The sequence below is a fragment of the Phocoena sinus genome, chromosome 19 (genome assembly GCF_008692025.1).
Source record: "Phocoena sinus isolate mPhoSin1 chromosome 19, mPhoSin1.pri, whole genome shotgun sequence".
Classification (NCBI taxonomy): Eukaryota; Metazoa; Chordata; class Mammalia; order Artiodactyla; family Phocoenidae; genus Phocoena; species Phocoena sinus.
Genome location: NC_045781.1, coordinates 31911834 through 31931689, shown reverse-complemented (window position 1 = coordinate 31931689; position 19856 = coordinate 31911834). Strand labels below are relative to the sequence as shown.

The 19856-nt window shown below is 52.8% G+C and overlaps 1 protein-coding gene across 5 annotated transcripts in view; it reads left to right on the top strand.

Annotated features, from left to right (window-relative positions):
- KIFC3 (kinesin family member C3) overlaps positions 1-19856 on the top strand; it is a 62515-nt gene that overhangs the window by 7426 nt on the left and 35233 nt on the right. For 2 of the 5 annotated variants that reach the window (XM_032612327.1, XM_032612325.1), the window contains exon 1: positions 19295-19412. The exons of the other annotated variants lie outside the window; for them this stretch is intronic. The gene's annotated coding sequence lies outside the window, so the exon portion shown is untranslated. Of the gene's footprint in view, positions 1-19294; positions 19413-19856 lie in introns of those variants that run through there. 5 annotated transcript variants of the gene reach the window in all.

Here is a 19856-nt window from a genome sequence, read left to right as displayed (position 1 = left end):
TCTGGCTTTTACTAGTTGCAGTGCTTTTCTATACAGAAAGTATTTTATTTCCACCAATTCTCACTACAACCCTATTGGGGTGTGTGTATGGAGGAAGGGGAGTTGTTATTATTCCCCTTTCCAGAAGGGAAAACAGAGTCAGAGGAGTAAAGTAACTTTCTCAAGGTCACACAGCAAACTAAACGACAGAGTGGGGACCCAAACCCAGGTATGTGTGACTCTCTGTCCACCTGGGCTATACCAGGTCTTTCAAACACAGTCCAGGCTATCTATCTGTTGCTTTCTTCAGGTGAGGAAGAAAAGCTGGAATGTTTTTCCGGATGATCTATGTCATTCTTCTGCTTCTCCCAGGCAGGCACCTCCAGGGGCTCACGTTCTCCCCATGAATGACTCGGCCCCTGAAACGTGGCTGCTCTGTTCCGATAGCTTCTAGGAGGCCAAGAATTAAGCTTGGGCGGCCTGCCCACCAGGGATAGTGGCGAGTAGGGTGAGTGTCCGTGGCTGAGTGGCTGTCCTGGCTGTGGCCTTCTCAGGGACCGGTGCACACTGCAGCTCCCAGGATGGCCCTGGATGCTATTCCTTTTTTTTTTTTTTTTTGGCTGTGCTGCTCAGCCTGCAGGATCTTAGTTCCCCAACCAGGGACTGAACCCAGGGCCCGACAGCAAAAGTGCCGAGTGCTAACCACTGAACTGCCAGGGAATTCCTGAGCGCTGTTCCTTTGACACCAGGGGAGAGGCTGGACGGTTCTTTGGTAGCTCTGGCTTTAAGAGGGGATGGATCTAGGTTCAAGGTTCAGCACGATAACTTTCACAAGCCCTAGGCACTTTTGCCTTTGTGGACCCCTTTCTCTTTTTGTTTAAAAAGAAAAATCTAAAAATATATTTACCACGATGTTGGCGTAAAGGTAAATATTTTGTTATATGTTAAACCATCTTCTTCATCCTGAATGTTTATTTTTTTCCGTCTGCTTTTAAGTGAAATTATAATATTTTCATGGGCCCCTAAAAGTACTGTAGGTCTTGGGCACCGTGTCTCCTGTACCTACTGGATACGTTGGCCTTGTTGCTTTACTGGGTTTGTGGTGAACTTGAGCTAGTTGTTTGACTTTCCTGAGCCTTGGTTTGCTCATCTGTAAGATGGGTGTAGTGACAGCGTCTGCTTTGATCCATAGCAAGCGGCTTGCGTAAAAGTAGCCCCAGCCCCTGGCACCTAGTTAGTGCTCAATCAGGTGCTGCTGTCCCTGCCCTCTGCTGGGGGCGGGGGTGATGGGCTTGCTGTCAAGGCGGGCTGAGTAGCTTCCCCGGGGGTGGGCTGCTCCTCAGGCACATAAGGTCGGTATCGGTGAGGGTTTCTGCCTTCAGCCCTGCTTCCCACTCCTGCATCACAAAGCATCACGGCCAGAAGGGTCGGCAGAGCCTGCCCTCTGCCCTGGCCCGTGGAGAGACTGGATCTGTCAGGGCAGAGCTGGGACGAGAAACCCAGGCTGGGACCCCAGCCCAGAGCCATTAAGTCCTCACCCTAGGCTGTCTCTTCAGGGAGACAGTTACACGCAGATCTTGGCAAAGACGCGGACGAGACTTTACTGCAAACGTAGCTCCCGCCGTCCATGCTGCAAAGGCTTTCCCCCTCCTTGCTCTGTTTCCTCAAGGCCACGTCCCCACGTGGACTGCACCGTGCAGTGCCCAGCGAGGGCCTGGCCTTTGACCGCCAGCCTGGGGCTGAATCCCAGCTCTGCCACCGAGCTGCTGGGCAGGTTGACTTCAGGTCGGCTTCCTTACCTGCGAAAGGGACATAAACACACTTCTTACCTCACGGGGCACTTGCAAAGGTGGCACGATGACACAGGTAAAGCAGTGACAGCACACCCGGGGCTCCATCCTGAGCAGGAGAAGGGCGTGGAACTGCTCTCTCCTCCCTTCTCCTTCAGAAAGCTGCTCAGGGGAAAGCGCCCGGGGCCCCCGGGCAGAGCTGCCTGAGCTACAAATCCAAGAGGGATAACCCTAGAATTCACATCAGGGGGCTGTTGGAGGGATAAAAGTGAACACACCTGGAAATGCATATGTTGCTACTTGGTATGCAGTGAGTCCTCAGTAGACGTTAGGTAACTTTTTCTCAGTGCCTAAGCCACGGATGGCAAAATGGCTTTAGCCTTCAGGACAGAACCTTCTAGAACTTACATGGGCTTCTGGAAATGGGAGTTCTCAGTTCCTTCCTCTCTAAACTGCCCACTGGAAGGTTTGTAGCTCAGGGAGCACAGGGGAGTTCCTGACCATCCATGGCCTCCTGGCTGTTGATGAGTTCTCCTCGGGCTTGTACCGGGAGGCTGTCATCCTGAAAATCCGCGGGACGGGTTGTAGGGGCAGCGTGAGGCTCTGCAGCGAGTTTGAGCTCCAGGAACTTTGAAGGAAAGAGGGAAGGACGGGAGGGATAACAGGTGTTGAATGCCTCCTCTGAGCCAGGCACCGGCCAGGCGGCTCTTGGGCTCTGCTCTGGATTTGTGGAAACGGCCTTGTGTGAAGCTCTGTCAGGGGAGTGGCCTGGGACACAGTCAGCCAGGGCCCTTGGCTGTCTGGCTTCAGCTCTTGCCATGTCCTCACTGTGGGCAGTGCCCTCGGCCTTAGAGCCAGCTGGACACCAGCGCATGGCCACGGCCCAAGGGAACCTCCTGCCTCCCGAGGGCCCAAGCTCAGACCCTGAGCCCGTTGACCCCAGACTCTGACCAGCCACAAGCTGCTCCCAGCTCTGTTTCCTTTTAGCTTTTCTCTAGTGGATTCCCTTTAGTCCGATGTGAATCCTCACTGAGAGGTGATGGAGTTTGTGCTCTTTGGACGGTGCTTTCCTGGAGAGACGGTTGTTAACCCAAGTCCTCATTGGCTGCCGGCATAAAATATTAATACCTAACTGAGCGTGTGAGCTCTGGAGCCTTCCAGGCGCGGGGTCTGGTTTCACAACCCGAGGCGAGAAGGCAGCTGCAGGAAGGGTCCAGGGCCCCCGCGGCTGCTGGGAGGAGCAGCCCCGGCCCAGCACGCCCATCCCACAGCCACGTTCTGGGGAGCAGAGATCAAGAAACATGACAAGCGCAAGAGGTATGTACCCTGCTGGACAAAGCATGATAAGGAATCTGACTTCTGGAATTTGAACTGAACTCTGCTTGCTGTTTCTGTGGCTGTCAGTGGAACAAACTGGTTGCTTCCTATATCATGACCGAATCTATACACATACACAGAAGCGATGGTCGGATGCAATTTTCTTACACGTGTTCTTTCCCCCTATACGGTGACTTAATGTGGCATCTGAGAGCCTCCCTCCAGAAATCGAATGCAAAATCATTGCAAAGGTTTTTTTCTGGAGAGAGGATTTTTAATTTGTCATTAGATTCTCAAAGGAGTCGGTGGTCCCTACCCCAAAATTAAAAATGATAATGCTAGCCATTCCACTTTTAGAAATATCTATGACTACTTGTAAGTGACAGCAAAGATCCAGGGATAAGAAAGTTTCTGGAAGCACTGTTTGTGGTTGCAAAAGACTAGAAATAACTCGATCGTTCGTCAGCAGAGACTGGTTAAATCGTTTGGGTGTGTTCACCCTTTATGCAACGGTAAGGGGCAAGTCTCCGTATGAGCTGGAAGGCTCTCCAGGAGGGTGAAGTAGGAAAAGCAAAGTGCCGAACAGTATGTGTGCTGTGCTGACATTTGCAGGGGAACCGGCATTTCTTAGCGTGAGCTTGTATGTGGGGACTATCTCTTGGAAGGATCCACCAGCCACTGATCACAATGACCATCTCAGAGGAAGTGAATTTGGGGATAGAGGTCAGACGTGAAAGGGAAACTTTCACTAGAGTTCATACTGTTTGAAATTGTCTGGTGCAAAAACAGTCCAACAAGAGGACAACCCCCCAGGGTCGTTCAACATGCCTACTTGATTTTCTAAAGAACCTGAGCAGGGAGGCATGTGAATGGAGGAACGGATGCTGAACAAGGGGCTAATTTGGGTGGGCAGCAGCTGTTCTTCTAAATTAAGAAGGGGGCCGAGGTCAAAGGCTGACTCACAGCTGGCCCCGCAGTGGCCGGGGGAGTTCAGTGGACGGGTGCCCTCCTTGCAGGGCACCCGTTTGACAGCCTGCCGCCCGCAAGCTGGTATCCTCGTTGTAATCGTGGTATCTAGGGCTTTCATGGATGGAGCTCAAAGCATGTGTGCAAACCCCACCTCAGAGCCTTTGAGGCTAAAGGTGAACTTCTGATCTGAGTCCCTGTTATGGGTTGGAGCAGGATAGGAACTGATGAACCCTCTCTGGTCCGGTTGCTGTGGCTGCGGCTGGAGCTGAAGCAGCAGAGAGTCACCTGACTCCCCTTCCTGCCTCTGCCCAGAGCTGCAGCCTGAGGTAGAGCATCCTCTCACAGGGGCTGGTCACCCTCTTCCAGGAAGTCCTTCTGGCTTAAGGCCCAGCAGCCCCAGGTAGCCCCTACCTCCTTTACTCTGACCCTGATTTACTCTCCCTGCCTCTGCCTCCTCCAGAACAGCCATCCTCACTCACTGTACATGGTAGGCATTTGATATCTATGAATGAATGAATAAATGAATGGGCCTTGGGGGCCTACTTTTGCTTGTCACCCTGACAGATCACCCTTAAGCTCTTACCAGCCTCTCCCTCATCTCATATGCCAGCTGGTTGGCCATGAGTTCTGTCTGCACTGCTCTTGAGAAAACTACCTCCTTTCCATGCATTTCTGCCCTTGTTTGCAGTCAGGCTGGCCCCTTGGGGCTCATACACTTCTCTCTTCTCCCAGGATTTCCCCAGCAGCTTCCACTCAGGCCTTGATCTTGGGCTGCTCTTCTCATCCCATCACAACTGTCAGCTCTGTATATTCCTGGGTCTTTCTTTGGGTGATCCGTCTATGATTCCACATTTCTAGAGAATTTATTCATTTACTCATTCCACAAATATCCACTGGGCATCTACTATGGCTAAGGCACTGTGCTAGGTACTGGGACCAGCAGGGAACAAGATAAAGTCCTTGGCTTCATGGCAGAAAGACGATTAAGGGGCAAACAATAAACAAACAGCGACGGCAAGATGCAATACGTGCTAAGAAGGAAAGAAAACAAGGGGATTGCATAGAGAATAACTGGGGATTACTGACTCTGGACTGGTGGCCAGGGGAAGCCACTCTGAGGAGGGGACAGCGGAGCTGAGAGTCTAAGGACGAGGAGGCAGCATGCACAGAGTTCAGGGAACAGCATTCTTTTTATTTTTAATTAATTTATATTTTTATACAGCAGGTTCTTCTTAGTCATCCATTTTATACACATCAGTGTACACGTGTCAGTCCCAATCTCCCAATTCATCACATACCACCCCCACCCCCGGCGCTTTCCCCCCTTGGTGTCCATACGTTTGTTCTCTACAGCTGTGTCTCAATTTCTGCCCTGCAAACCGGTTCATCTGTACCATTTTTCTAGAGGAGAACAGCATTCTAAGCAGAGAGAACAGTAAGTGCAAAGACCCCGTGGCATGTTTAGGGAACAAGAAGGAAGCCTTTGTGGCTGGAGCAGAACTGAGCTGAGGGAGGTCATCAGGCCAGCACTGCAGGGCCTTGTCGGCCACAGTAAGGAGTCTGGATTCTGTTGTAAGCTTCACGGGAAGCCACTGGTGCTTTTAGAGTCAGAAGGTGACGTGGTCTCCTTTTCATGTTAAACCTCTCTGGCTCTTGCAAGTGGGGCAGAGGGAGGTCCTCCAGGGTCCTGCCTGTGCCCATTAGCATCCCTCCCTTACCCTGCTTGGCTCCAGAACACACTGACTCACTGATCCTGGGCCTCAGGCCTGGCCTCCCTCTCTCAAATCCCTTCCAGCCCCACTCTGTCCCTTGCAAGCTCTAAGGTGCTTCCATCACAGTGGCCACTCGCAGGCTCCAGGCCTCCCTGGATGTCCCTCCTGCAGAGACCAAGACTGGGGCTCTGGACTCAAGCAGATCTGGGACCAAGTCCTGGTGTGGCCACTCACCAGCAGAGTGTGGCCTTCCTCTGAGCCTCAGTCTCCTCCTCTGGAAAAGCGGGGCTACCAGTAGCACCGACTTCATCGATACCTGTGTGGATTAATGGAAAAAGCTGGATGGTGCCTGGAGCCATGACTGGCGTCTGGCTAATGAGGCTGTATCTGTGTCTCACCCCTTAGCCGGGAGCAACGGGATGAGGGATGAATGGTGCCTATCTCATCTCTTGCCACAGCCCAGGCCCTGAGGCTGAGATGTGAGCTGTGAGGGCCTCACGGATTCTTGACCTGCTTTTTCTCTGCTATGTAACCACTCAAACAGCTGGCCTTGCTGCTGGCAGAGAATAGCTCTGGACAAGGGGCTGAAACCTGAGGAGGTGAATTTAAACCGCAGATTTACAATACCTTTTATGAGCTTGGCAGGTGTAGCTGAAGTGGGTGTTATCAGTAAACACAGCGCAGCCATTGATCACGCTGGGGAAGTAGGCTCCACTGACTCCACAAAGCCCTGGAATGTTCCCGTTAGGCCCCCATTTGGAGCCTACATCGTGGAGAGTGCTGGACCCATGTTTGAAAGACTGCCACTCTTTAGCTGTGTGACCTTGGTCAGGTTTGTTAATGGAGTCTCTGTTTCCTTTGTAAACTGCAAACCAGACCCCTTGAGGTTGTGGTGGCAAGATGTGACAATGGCCAGGAGAAGCTTCGTGAACATTGAACCACTGGGCCCTGTGAGGAGGCGGTAATGAAGATGATGCTTGGGACAATATAGTGTGGGTTCTAGAATCAGACAGACAGGGTTCTGGTCCTGGCTGTGTGACTTCAGGCAAGTTGCTTAACCTCTCTGAACCTCAGTTTTGTTATCTGTAAGATGGAGATAAGAGCGGCACCAGGGTTGTTGGGAGGATTACTTGTGATACAGTAGGTTGCATAGTGTCTCCTACAGACTCGTGTCTATTTGGGACCTGTGAACGTGACCTTGCTTGGAAATAGGGTCTTTGCAGAGGCAATCGAGTTAAGATGAGGTCATACTAGATTAGAGTGGGCCCTAATCCCATACAACTCTTGTCCTTATAAGAAGAAGAAAATTTGAACAGACACACAGAGAGGAGAACACGATGTGGAGACGGAGACAAAGATTGGAATGATCCATCTACAAGCCAAGGAACACCAAGGATTGTCAGCAACCACCAAAAGCTGGAAGAGGCAAAGGATTCTTCCCTAGAGCCTTCAGAGGGAATGTGGCTCTGCGGCCACCTTGAATTCTGACCTTTAGCTTCCAGAACTGGGAGAGGATAAACTTCTTTTGTTTTTTTTTTTTTTTTTTTTTTTTTTTTTTTGCGGTACGCGGGCCTCTCACCGCTGTGGCCTCTCCCGCTGCGGAGCACAGGCTCCGGACGCGCAGGCCCAGCAGCCATGGCTCACGGGCCCAGCCGCTCCGCGGCATGTGGGATCCTCCCGGACCGGGGCACGAACCCGTGTCCCCTACATCGGCAGGCGGACCCTCAACCACTGCGCCACCAGGGAAGCCCACTTCTTTTGTTTAAACCTTCCAGTTTGTGGTAATTTATTATTAGCAGCCACAGGAAACTAATACACGTGAAGATCCAGAAAAAGTGTCCAGTGTGGTCCTTGGCATGTAGTAAGTGCTGTAGAAAGATTAGACATTATTATTAGTGTTATCATGCCTATAATTATCTTTCTTTTTTTTTTTTGGCTGCGCTGGGTCTTCGTTGCTGTCCGCAGGCTTTCTCTAGTTGTGGCGAGCCTGCTGTTCGTTGCAGTGCGCAGGCTTCTCATTGTGGTGGCTTCTCTTGTTGCACAGCATGGGCTCTAGGGCTTCAGTAGTTGCGGCACGCGGGCTCTAGGGCTTCAGCAGTGGTGGCGCGCGAGCTTAGTTGCTCCGTGGCACGTGGAATCTTCCCAGACCAGGAATCGAACCCGTGTCCCCTGCACTGACAGGCGGATTCTTAACCACTGTGCCACCAGGGAAGTCCCTATAATTATCTTTATTAATGGTTTAAAGTAGGTTGTCATGGCTACAGACTTGGTTGTGGGAAAGCCCTGCAGTCTTCCCACCTTCGACCTTGCTGGGGGTGAGGTCAGGTGGCCGGCCTCCTGGGAGTCGCCTGGTGTGGTGACAGCCCAGGCCTGGTTTCTGGAGCCTGCCTTAGCAGATGCCTCAGCAACCTGTCTGGCAACAACATTCCTCTGACCCTCGGGCAGCCGGCTGTCACTCCACAGCTCATTGTGGTTTTGTCACTTGTAGACGAGGAACTCACTTTGGCAGTTCTGAGCCCAGAGTTTCCCCTGTGTCAGTCAGATCCCTCGCCTTCTGCCCGGCTTCTGTTCAGCCACTGGAGACGGGTCTTCTGAGGCCCTTCCTCAGCAGGAAGGCAGGGACACACAGGCCCCTGGGGCCCTTCAGACTCTCGAGGACAGATCTGACTTCATTTCCCACCCTCCTCGGGGGCCTGTCACAACTTCTGGGTCTGGGGCAAGCAGCGTCGATGTCGGGGTTTCAGGTCTGTGGGTAGTGGAGACAAGTAGCCTCAGAATACCTGGTCTGGCACTTCCCTTGACTGACCACTTGATCTTTTAGGGCCTCGGTTTTCTCACCTATAGATGGGGACGTTTTGAGGATTTGAGGAGTGATCAGAAGTGGAGGTGCCCTCCCTCAAACGTGCCCCCATGAATGACTGAGTAGCAGGTCGAACGCTGGGGGGGTTGACCACATCCTTTCCTGTTTATGTCCACTAATTCACATCAGGACCGAGGAGGCCGTGAGGGGAAAAGGGACTAACCCAGCTGAAGCTCAAGGCTGTGAAAGCTTGTCTGCTGGGCAGGGGCAGCCCAGCTTAGTCCATTGTATGAATGGATGCTGGGTCCTCTGGGGCAGATCTCACCACAGGGCACAGACTTAATCCAGGCACCAAGCACTGCATATGTGCCCAGGTCAGGCGGAGTCAAGGAAAGGAATCTGGGGTCTTGGAGGTATTGGTGGTATGTCAGGGCACCGTGATGCCATGAACCCAGACAACTTTGCCATGGGACAAGCGTGGCTGGGCATAATTGGGACAGTAGATATTTCTCCCCTTCTCCCCATGCCCTGAATGGACTTTTTCTCAGGTGTGTGCCCCTCACTTTCACTGTCAGAGCCTATGTTACCAACATCACATGCAGCACATTTTTAGGGCATCCCCCAGCCTCCCTGGTGATGGGGGCTCAGGTATCTGCATTGGTCTTGGAGGGAATCCTGGTCAGACAGTCAGGCCAGATGCTGATGTGGTCCCAGATCAGCTGGTGGGAGTGATGGGCAAAGAACCTTGCAAGCAGCCCCTGGGGCTTCCAGGAAAAATTTGGTGCAAGGGTTCCTAGAAAACACTGGGGCAGTGGAGCTTGGAGCATGGAGACACAGGGCACTCTGCACCTTTGGCCTTGAGCCGGCAGAGCCAACCCTGAAGCTATTCCAGTTACAAATATGCACAATTCTGCCACCAGCCAGACACCCAGGACCTCCAGAGCCTCAGTCACCATTTACCCAGGAGGCCTGTTCGCTGTGGGGCTCTGAGCATTGCAGGTCTGGTTTGGGCAGAGTCTGTTTCTGTGGGTAAAGATAGGACTGATGGAAGAAGCAAAAGCAGGCCAACCCAGGTCCCCGGCCTCAACTGTCTGCCAGCATCGGGCTCCAGAGATGGTATCATCCCAGCCAGGACAAGGCTAGGCCTGAACATTCTGGAGCATCTGTATGGCCATGTTTCTGGAACTCTTTTCCTATCTAAGTCCCCTTCTATTTTTATCCACACTTGACTTAAACAAACAGGATTTGAGTATCTGCTGCATGCTAGGCTTTGTGGCAGAAGAAAGAATAGCAATCATGATAACGGCAGTAATTCTAACAGTAATCTCTATCTGTAACAAAGGATAATAATAATACCCACCTCCTAAGGTGCTATAAGGATTGAATGAGATCTTGCATATAAAGTACTTAGCACAGGGCTTCCCTGGTGGCGCAGTGGTTGAGAGTCTGCCTGCTGATGCAGAGGACACGGGTTCGTGCCCCGGTCCGGGAAGATCCCACATGTCGCAGAGTGGCTGGGCCAGTGAGCCATGGCTGTTGAGCCTGCGCGTCCGGAGCCTGTGCTCCGCAATGGGAGAGACCACAACGGTGAGAGGCCCGCGCCCGCGTACTACAAAAAAAAAAAAAAAAAAAGTACTTAGCACATAGTGCCTGGCACATAGTAAGTGCACAGTAAATATTACCCAGAATAATAATAACTATTATAATTAGGGCAGACATTTATGAGGATACAGAGGCTCAGAGAGGTTGAGTACCTAAACCAAGGTCACACAGCACGGGGGCCTGAATCAGGGAGCTCCAGGGTAATGGAGGAGACTGATAAGTCCCCTACAAGCTCCAATCGAGTGTACTAAGGGAAGAGCAGATGGTCCTGGGGGCACAAGGAAGGTCCCATGGAGGAGATGATATTTCTACTGGGCCTCACTAGGTGAATGGGCTGTCATCATGGAGGTAACAGCATGTGCAAGGGCAGGGAAGCACGGACACATGGTAAACTCAGGGAACAGAAGGAGGGTGCCTTGGGTGGAGCAGTGGGAGAGAGGGCTGGGCAGGTCAGCTGCAGGCAGATGGCAAAGAGACTTGAATGCATGCTGAGGATTGACACGGGGTGACAAGGACCCCACTGGCTGTACCCTGGAGAGGCTGTATGGTACAGTGGTTCAAGACCTGGCCTCTGGAGCCAGCCTGCCTGGGGTCACATCCACAGAGCGGGACCAAGAGCAGCATGTGTACCCCAGGGCTGGGGGAATAAGGCGGGAACCCTCGGCCTCGGGATATATCCCCTCAGCCTCTACCAGCTTGGCTGCCAGGTACGTGGGTTTGACCCCAGGGCTAGGACTCGCAGAGGCAGCCTCCAAGATGTAATTTCCTTCGTTCCCTTATGGCTGGGACATCCACTGCCATTTGCCCAAAGGTGGGCCTAAGGGGTTGTGCCTGCGTGGACGGGGGAGGTTCGTCTGGGAGGAGGTGCTTCCTGGGTTGTCTGCCTTTGGAGATTTAGACAGGGAAGCCTCTAAGACCCTCTGGGAGTCTCCTGTTTCAGCAATAAGTTGCCCTAACAGCAGAAGTGGAATGAACTCTTCACTCTTAATGGCCAATTCTGCTCTCATTTTGGGTCCCCTGTGCACCAGGTTCGGGGTCAAGTCTGTGTTGACGTTGCCTCTGGGATGGCTGCATCTGCCTGCAACTACATTGGTGCCAGGCAGAATACAACTGTACCAGTTTGAGGGGCCCCCAGGAGCCGCAGGTGCTTCCTACGCACACTTTCTGGGGTGCCACAATGTTTTCAGGGCACCGACAGAGGCCCTCGCCAGCCCAGGCTCTCTGTTTCCAGGGCTTCCTTGATGGAGCCACGCCTTGCCCTGACCCTCAGGGTCTCCTCCTTGACAGGAGCCCTCCTTTGGCCTCCATCCATCTTCTTGCCATCCTCCGCCGATCCCCCAACCCTCCAGGCCCACACCTGCTCTTTGATTCTTGACTCCTTCCGCCTCCGAGGAGGTCAGAGGCTCCCATTACTTCTGGTTGGAATCTGGAGCCGTCAACCTGCCACTTAGGTGTCTTCATACATACCTTTCGGAGGCGCGGGGTACTTGGAGGAGGGGTGACTGGGGAGGCGCTGGGTGTGAGGGCCCACTCCCAGGTGGCAAATCTCAAAGGCAGCTCTGGCCCAACCTCCGTACAGTCTCCCTCCCTCCTTCCTCCGCCCCTTCCCACCTTCTTTTCTGCCCTCCCTCCCTCCCTCCCTCCCTTCCTTCCTTCTTCTCTTAAACAGCTTTACTGAAATGTAATTAACAAACCATACAATTCACTCACTTAAAGTGTACAATTCAATGGTTTTTAGTATAGTTGCAGAATTGTGCAACCATCCCCATAATCGAATTTGAGAAATTTCATCACCCCCCAAAAGAAATCCCATTAGCAGTCACTCCCCATTTTCCCCACCTCCCAGCCCCTGGCAGCCACTCATCTCCTTTCTTCTGCTGACATTCATTTGTGAAGCAACTGTAAACAGGGAGGCCAGAGCCCCAGGTTCGCAGCTGGAATTACCCCTTCCTCCGGCCAGGACCTCAGGGAGCAGAACCTCAGAATCACAGTCATCCCTTCCAACTTGCCCACTCCCTCCCTCATGGCTTTAGTACTGGAAAGTCAACCAGACCATCCTCCTCATTTACCCAGGGAGGGACGTGAGACCCAGAGAGGGGAAGAAATCTGGTCACGCAGTGGTTGGGAACACAGCTCCTGGCCTGGAGTCCCCACCTTTCCCAGCACTCCAAGCTGCCTTCCCCTGGCTGCCCCCTACTCATTCCTGGGCCTAGCCACTCTTAGAACATAGTACCCCAGTTTTTCCATCTGTAAAATAGGAATTATAATACCCACCGCACATACTGTTGTGAGGATTAAATGAAATCCACAGCAATCCTATACGTAGAGTTTAGCCCAGTCCCTCAGCAGAAGCGAGCTAAATCGAATTAAATTCTCACCCTGGCGTTCCAGGCCCTGCACATCCTGGTTGTTTGGGATGGGTGGCAGTCCTCCCCTTCCCCTGTGAAGATGACGATGTATGCCACTGAAACTACCAAGGTCCTAGTCACTTCTTCCCTGTCACCTGGAAGCTGGTGATGTCATCAGGGCGGGCAGAAGGTTGAGACTCGTGGTGATGACTAACAACCCAGAACTGTGGAAGTCTGGTTAATCGGCAGTGTCAAAACTTCCCATGGCTGTTTGCAAACAAGGGCCACCCCCAGAGGCTGGGCAAGAGGCCGCGGGGCTGCCCCAGAACCTGGGTGAGATGTGCTGGCAGTGCCAGGAGGCTGGCAGGGTGGTCAGGGGCCGTGGCTGCAGTTCTTGGGAAAACACGGCTGCCCTCACCTGGCTGCTGCCTCTGTGCGCCCCACTCCTGCCCCCCAGGAATGGAAAGCTGATAGCAGATGCCAGCATCTCTTGAGGGATTTTCTTTGTAGAAATGGTTGATTGACTTCTTGCCAGAAGCCTGAATGCAGTTGCAGGCTGGTGTCGGAGCAGGGATAACCTTAGTAATGCTGGTGGCCTCCTGAGCAGAATCTTCCAGGGTTGTGGGATGTTCCAGAACCCACCTGGGAAAGTGTCTGGGGGTGCGAAGGGCAGGCAGGGAGGGGGTGCGCTGACTCAGTGCTCTCGGCCTGGCCCAGCCCAGCAGACAGAAACCCAGCAAAGGAATCAGGCACTTCCCTCCCTGACAGCCATCACTCAGACTTTTTATATGGCTCATGCCTCACAAGGGAACCAGCCTGGGCGAGAATTCCAGATCCGAGAGAAAAACTGTAAATTAGTACGAAAAGTAGTTCTCGTCCAAAATGCCGCCAGTGACAGTGTAAAGTGTAAATTTGGTACAGCCCTTCTGATGGCAATCTGGCAACATGTTTAGAAAGTGTTAAAAAAAAAAATGCGCAGACTATTCAGATTTTTATGCAATTAACAACCCCACTCTCCCCCCCCATCTCCTACCCTCTCCCCAGGGAATGAACAGGCTGCATGTGGGGAGATGTTGCAGCAATGCTATTTATAAATGTGAAAAAATGGGAGCTCCTCACATGTCTGATTCCGTGGAACGGCCAGTTCAGTCGGGGCAGAGCTGTTCGGAGGAATATCACGCAGCCATTTAAAATGTTTATTCTTTTCCGTCATTTTTACGGAGCGCTGGCTGTGCCCCACACAATGTGACCCCAAGGTCGGACGGGACCTGGGCCTCATCCTCAGTCTGGAACCTGTAGTTCAGAAAAGAGCAGGCCCCAGTAGGAAAAAGTAACTTGGAAAATGCTTGGCCTGTGATTTAAAGTGAGAAAAAGGCAGAGTAGAAAATTGTATCCATGGTCTGTCTTCCACTATAACCGCAGCTGGTGCGCCAGGCTCTGGGTATCACATGTTTGCTCTTATTTACTTCTCAAGACAGCCCAGTGAGTCAGGCACTATTGCTACCCCCGTTGTCACAGGAGGAAACTGAGGCATGGAGGAAGTGTCAGAGCCAAGGTTCAAACCCACGATCATCTGACCCCAAACCCACTTTTAACCACTGCTCTATACAGTCTCCCCTTAATACAGAAATAATGTCTGTTCAAAGTCAAGTACCAGGAAGAACATCTGAGCCAATGAGGATAAGTTAAGGGTGGTGGGATTTGGCGGAGAGGGGGGTGCTTTTTCCTCTCTTGATTTCTCCTACCCTTGTGCAGGGAAAATAAAAATTAAAGTTAAAAAAACCCTCAGCTACCTAGAATTTGCAGCAGGGGGGAAAAAAGAATGGGGAAGTTGGAAAAAAAGTGGAAATGATGTTAATAATGCATGTCTTGGCTTAGAACAAGGAGAGAGAATGATTTAGAAGCAAGAAGAGAAGCCAGGGAGGGAGCTTTGGGAGAGGGAGCCCAGGCTTCTGGACGATCCCAGGGAAGGGCTGACTCAGAGGGAGGGCAGTGGCGTCACGGCTCATCTCTCATAGCCATCCTTCTTAAATCTTTTTATTACCTGATGCTTAATTACATATCTCTCGATGTTTGCATTCCTCTCATTGTTTAGACGATGGGAAATGATAACGGAAACAAATCCCCGTTTGCTTTCAACCCTGGAATGCTGCGGGCAGGGTCTCTCTGCCAAGTTCGTCATCAAGAGGTTTCAGGTGCCCCTCACCTAAGAGCCGGGAATTGCTGCTGAAGTCCAATCTCCCTGCCAAATGCAGAGAGGCAGTCACTGTCTAGAGATTTTAGAGCAAGGTGGTTTTATTGAGGCGGGGGGTTGCCTCGTTTTGGAAATGGGAGAACTGTTTCCCCAATTAATACAGCTTTTAGAAGGAAGGCACCCTTGGACAGGGAGGGCACAGAAGGAGCAGGAAATGGAGAAGGGAGAGAAAGGTACCACTTGTTCAAATAGCTATTGGGTACGGAGTGCCCGTAGGAGCTGAGTCTGTAGCAGAGGAGAGAGACAGGATTAACAGTGCCAAGACCCAACCCCTTCACGTCCACTGAGGAGCGTGGCTTCCTCAGAGCTGGCAGGTGTGAGCCAAGGGCCAGCCCCCCGATATGCTCAGAGGTTGAGGGCCCGTGTCCTGCTGCTGGTGAGGAGTATGAGGCATGCTTGCAGGGCTGGGTGCAGAGCCCCGCCCGTCCCTCCGGGAGCTTCCCAGCTCTCTCTGTGCTGTCCATGACGGGGCTGGTTTCAGGGCTACCGGAAAATGTGGCTTCAAAACAGTGGCTAATTGAGTCAGGATTACTCACTATGTGACTCAGCTCCAGGAGGTATTCTCTGACTTCCAGAAGCTGCACCCAGGATTGTGCACAGATACCCTATTCACAGCTGCAGGGTGCTCCTTACTGACCACATTGAAATAATTCCTTAAGGATCCTTTCACTTACTTGCTTTTGATAGGACTTATCGTTAACTTACATGGGAAGAAAGTCTGTTTGGACATGCTTAATGCAACCTGTTCTCTCCCTCTAAATTCTAAGTGATCTGGTTATTTATTCAGAGAAAACTGATGTGATGCCAGGCACCTAGTGCCTGTAGGAGCTGAATCTGTAGCAGAGGCTTTACCTGTGATCAAGCCAGGAAAGGACCCTGCCCTCAAGGAGACGGACGATGTTGTAGACAGGAGAGGCCTTTACAATCCAGTGTGGGAGGTTCTGCAGTGGGGTGAGAGGTCAGGGGACTGTGGTGTCTGGGAGGGTCAAGGAAGGTGACCTGTAAGCTTGAAGGACTCGAAGGACAGCAGGAGCCGGCCAGGTGAAGGTGGGTAGAGGCAGGTGGGAGTGGGGTGAGGAGAGAGGCCTTCTGGGCAGGGAGAATAGCATTGCAAAGGCCTGGAGGTGATCGAATCTCAAGTCATTTAAACTGGAAAATCATGTAAATCTTAGGTGTGCTTTACTCCTCGGGGGTGCTACGAGAATCAGATTAAACACAATCTGGCTTGTTATTGCCCCCTCCTTGCTGCCCTCTGTGCAGAAGAACCCTCAGGCCTTTGGCTACCTCTCAGATGGATGCCTGAGAGTTAAGGGGTTTCAAGCCCTTTGAACAACAATGGTGTTGCCCCTCACGCCCCACCTCGAGGGATGAGGGAGATGTGCATATGGGTCTGCAGTGTTCTGGCTACTGCATTCTTATGGCCCTCCCACAGGAGGGACCCTTATTGTGGGACCCTTACGCCTCTGCCAGGAGGTAGGCAGGAGGTCAAGGTCAAGGCCAAAGGCTGAGTCCACTCTTGAACTCAAGAGTCCTCACTCATGAGTTCAGGACCTCCGTGTTGCGGTGGCTGAGTTTCTGGCAAATCCTTCACTTTCCATACGGCCAGGGAGAATTGGCAGCCTCCGTAACAAACCATCAGTGAAGTTTCTGGGACAGAAATGACCTTGGAGTCATTGGTATGTAGTTCCTGACATTGCGCAATCTTAAATTCCAACAATCAAGAAGCAAATCGGTTTTGCATTTCAAGGCAGCGTTTTGCTGGAATTCGGAAAATGCTTCCTCACAGGTCTCAATTTTCTTTTTCCTTCACTGGTGCTTTGAACTTTAAAAACAAAATTTATTTATTTAATTTGTTTATTTTTGGCTGCATCGGGTCTTCGTTGCTAAGCGCAGGCTTTCTCTAGTTGTGGTGAGCGGGGGCTACTCTTCATTGCGGTGCACAGGCTTCTCACTGTGGTGGCTTCTCTTGTTGCAGAGCAAGGGCTCTAGGCGCGCCGGTTTTAGTAGTTGTAGCACGCAGGCTCAGTAGTTGCGCACGGGCTTAGTTGCTCTGCGGCATGTGGGATCTTCCTGAACCAGGGATTGAACCCGTGTCCCCTGCATTGGGGGGTGTATTCTTAACCACTGCGCCACCAGGGAAGTCCCAAGGTGCTTTGAACTTAAACTCCGGCACCTATATACATATAGTAGTGCTATATGTTTGTGTATATGTATATATACACACACACCTGTTGGGTTCATATCTCAGCGCTACCACACACTGAGTTTGTGAATGAACTTCAGGAGGCTCGGTTTTCCCTCCTGAAAATGAAGGATATGACGATACCCACCTCACAGGGTGTTCGGGGTTACATGAGATCTTGTTTTTAAAGAGCTCAGTGCAGTGCCTGGCACAGTGATAGCTGTGGATAAATGGTCACTATTATGTGCATAGAGGAAAAAAAACTGTACTAAAATGTTGGCAGCATTTATCTCTAGTGGGTGGGATTATGGTTACAATGAACATCTATTACTTTGGTAATCAGAGAAAAAGAACAATAAATGTTATTATTAATTTAAAAATCTGGCTTTGGCTTTGTTGGAAGGAACCTGCAGTTAATGTCAACGAACAGACCACAACTAAGACATGGCCTCCGGTTCTATATCAGGACTTTAAAGACAGACACCCCTACCCCACTGCCCTCCTCAATCAAGTGCTAGGTCTGTAACAAAGGGAGATACTTGGTCAGAAATCTAGAGAAAATTTGCCCTCATCCAACCTTGCGGTCCCCCTGACCAGTGCTGTCTGGAGGGCAGGCAGGGGGATTCAGAGAAGGTACCTCTCAAATTATGGCCTGCTCTCCCATTGGGAGGATTATCTGGGGTTCTTAGCTAGAAATCTCTCTCTCCAGGGAACCATTCCAGAAGCGTGACAGGCATCCTCTATTGGGCCTGCACTGGGACGTCTCAGTGAGAAAATAAAACACACACGAACCCACTTGCAGTAGGGGGATTGTGAGTGTCCTGGTCTGGTGTCCAGAGCAATCTGAGGCCCAGAACCTTGGCTCTGTCTCTGGTTGAGATTCTTGACGGCCAGCCCAGCGCCTGCTCAGCAGCAAGAGACAGAACCACCTGGAGCCGCACGCCCCCCTCCAGTCCCCTCCTCACTCCTCCCAGGCCATCGGGCCATCGTCCCCTGTTAAACAGGAAGAGGCAGAGCGCCCCCCTCCCGGGATTGTCTGCGGGACCGTCAGCCTGCACTGGGCTGGCTTCTGAGTTTCTTTTCTCTCTCCTCCTTCCACACCCTGGAGGGGGAATACTGCTGCTGACACTGGAGTGAAATGCCGCCTCTGTTTGGGAGACAAAGAACAGAGTGGCTCCTCCGGGTCAGCTGGTTCTCCTTGGCCGGCCCGCTGCCTGGCCTCCCCAGACTTCTTCTGGGGCATCCTATGAGGAGGGCCATCTGCGGCTACACCAGGAGCTTCTGCCTGCTCAGGAGCGGCTGCATTCTGAACGTGTTTTCACTGGAATGCAAAGGAATATTTTACCTTAAAAAATCCCAAACAGCTTCCCTGCTCTGCGAGACGTTTATCTATTGAGGGGGTACGAGAGGGGAATAAGGTGGCTGAGGAGCAGGGGGCAGCAGGTGGTGTCCTGGCTGGGCAGGGAACCTGGCCTGTGTATTCCTAATAGAGCTAGTGAGAAATGTGTGTGAAAACCCGTGTGCTAATGTGTGGCGGTGCATGCCTGTGTGCACTAACTAGAGCGTGTGTGGAAGCGTGTACTGGGGTTTTAAAGCATGTACAGGCTGTAGTGTGACAAAGAGTCAGAGAGCGTGTGAGAACGTGTGTGAGCGTGTGCAAGTGGATTGTGTATTCAGGCGTATGTGCATTTGTGGGAAAGCACGGGGTTAAGTCTGAGCACCGTACAGGAATGTGAGTGCACGTGGAAAGTGCGCGAGAATGTGCAAGTGTGCACACGTACTAGCTAGATTGTGTAAGTGTGTGTAGTGTGCACGCTGAAGGTCAAGAAGACGCGTACCAGAGGCTGTCAGAGTGTGCGAAGGGTAGCCAGGGAGCACTTGTAAGTATGCCTGTGAGTAGTAACTACTGTGTGCGAAAGTTTTGTAGTACTAGGCTTTGAGGGGGTGAGAACGAAAGTGTAAGTTTAAGTGCAAAAGTGCGGGGATGTGTGTGAGAACTGTGAATGTGTTCATGTGGACTCACTAGAGCATGTGTGCAAACATACGTGAGAGCCACGTATACCGTGGATGTATATGAGCACGTAGAAGGTTCGTGGGCGCCAGGGGTGAGAGCGCACGTGTGCACGGGCGTCTGTGGGGCGTGGGGACACTCAACGGGAAGGTCTGAGCAGAGTGGGCGGCCCCACGTGCGAGTGTGAGTTTGCGCGTGTGCGCGCGCGCCACCACCCCCCACCTGGGTCTGAGCCGGTTGCCATGGGAACGCGCCGCGGCCCGGAGTTAATCATTTCCTGTGGAAAGTGTGCGGGAGGGGCCAGAGAGGGGCGGGAGCGGGGCGGGCCGAGGAGGCGGCGGCGGCGGCGGCGGCGGCGGCGGCGGCGGCGTGGAGCTGCCTCCCGCTGGAGGGCCGGGCCGAGCCCCGGGCGCTGCGGCGACGCAGGGATCCTGCCTCCACCAGGCCGGTGAGTCCGGGGCTCGGGCGGGCTGAGGACGGGCTGGGCGCTCGGGTTCCGCCCGGCCTTTCGTTCGGGGTGCCGCGTCCTGGATCCCCCTGCGCGGCCCCGTTGGGGGGGCGCAGGGAGAGCCGGGCCCCGGAGACCCGGCCCTGCGCTATCCCGCCCCCCACCCCCCTGCGCCGTCCAGTCTGAGCCGAGCAGGGCATGGGGGCGGCATGTCCCCTGGAATCCAAGCAGCCTCGGGACCTCCTTTCCGATTTCAATGGCCCGGGAGAACCGGACACTGCCGGGGAACCGCGTGCCCGTCAGCGCCGCCCCCTCCCCTGGCAGAGGTCCCTGCATCCGCAGGGCTCCCCTGAAAGCTGCAGTTTCGGGCCCTGCCACCCCGTAGGTCCCCTGGGCAGTTCACTTTCCCCTTCGTAGGGCCGGGATGGGGTGGGCCAGCCCCAG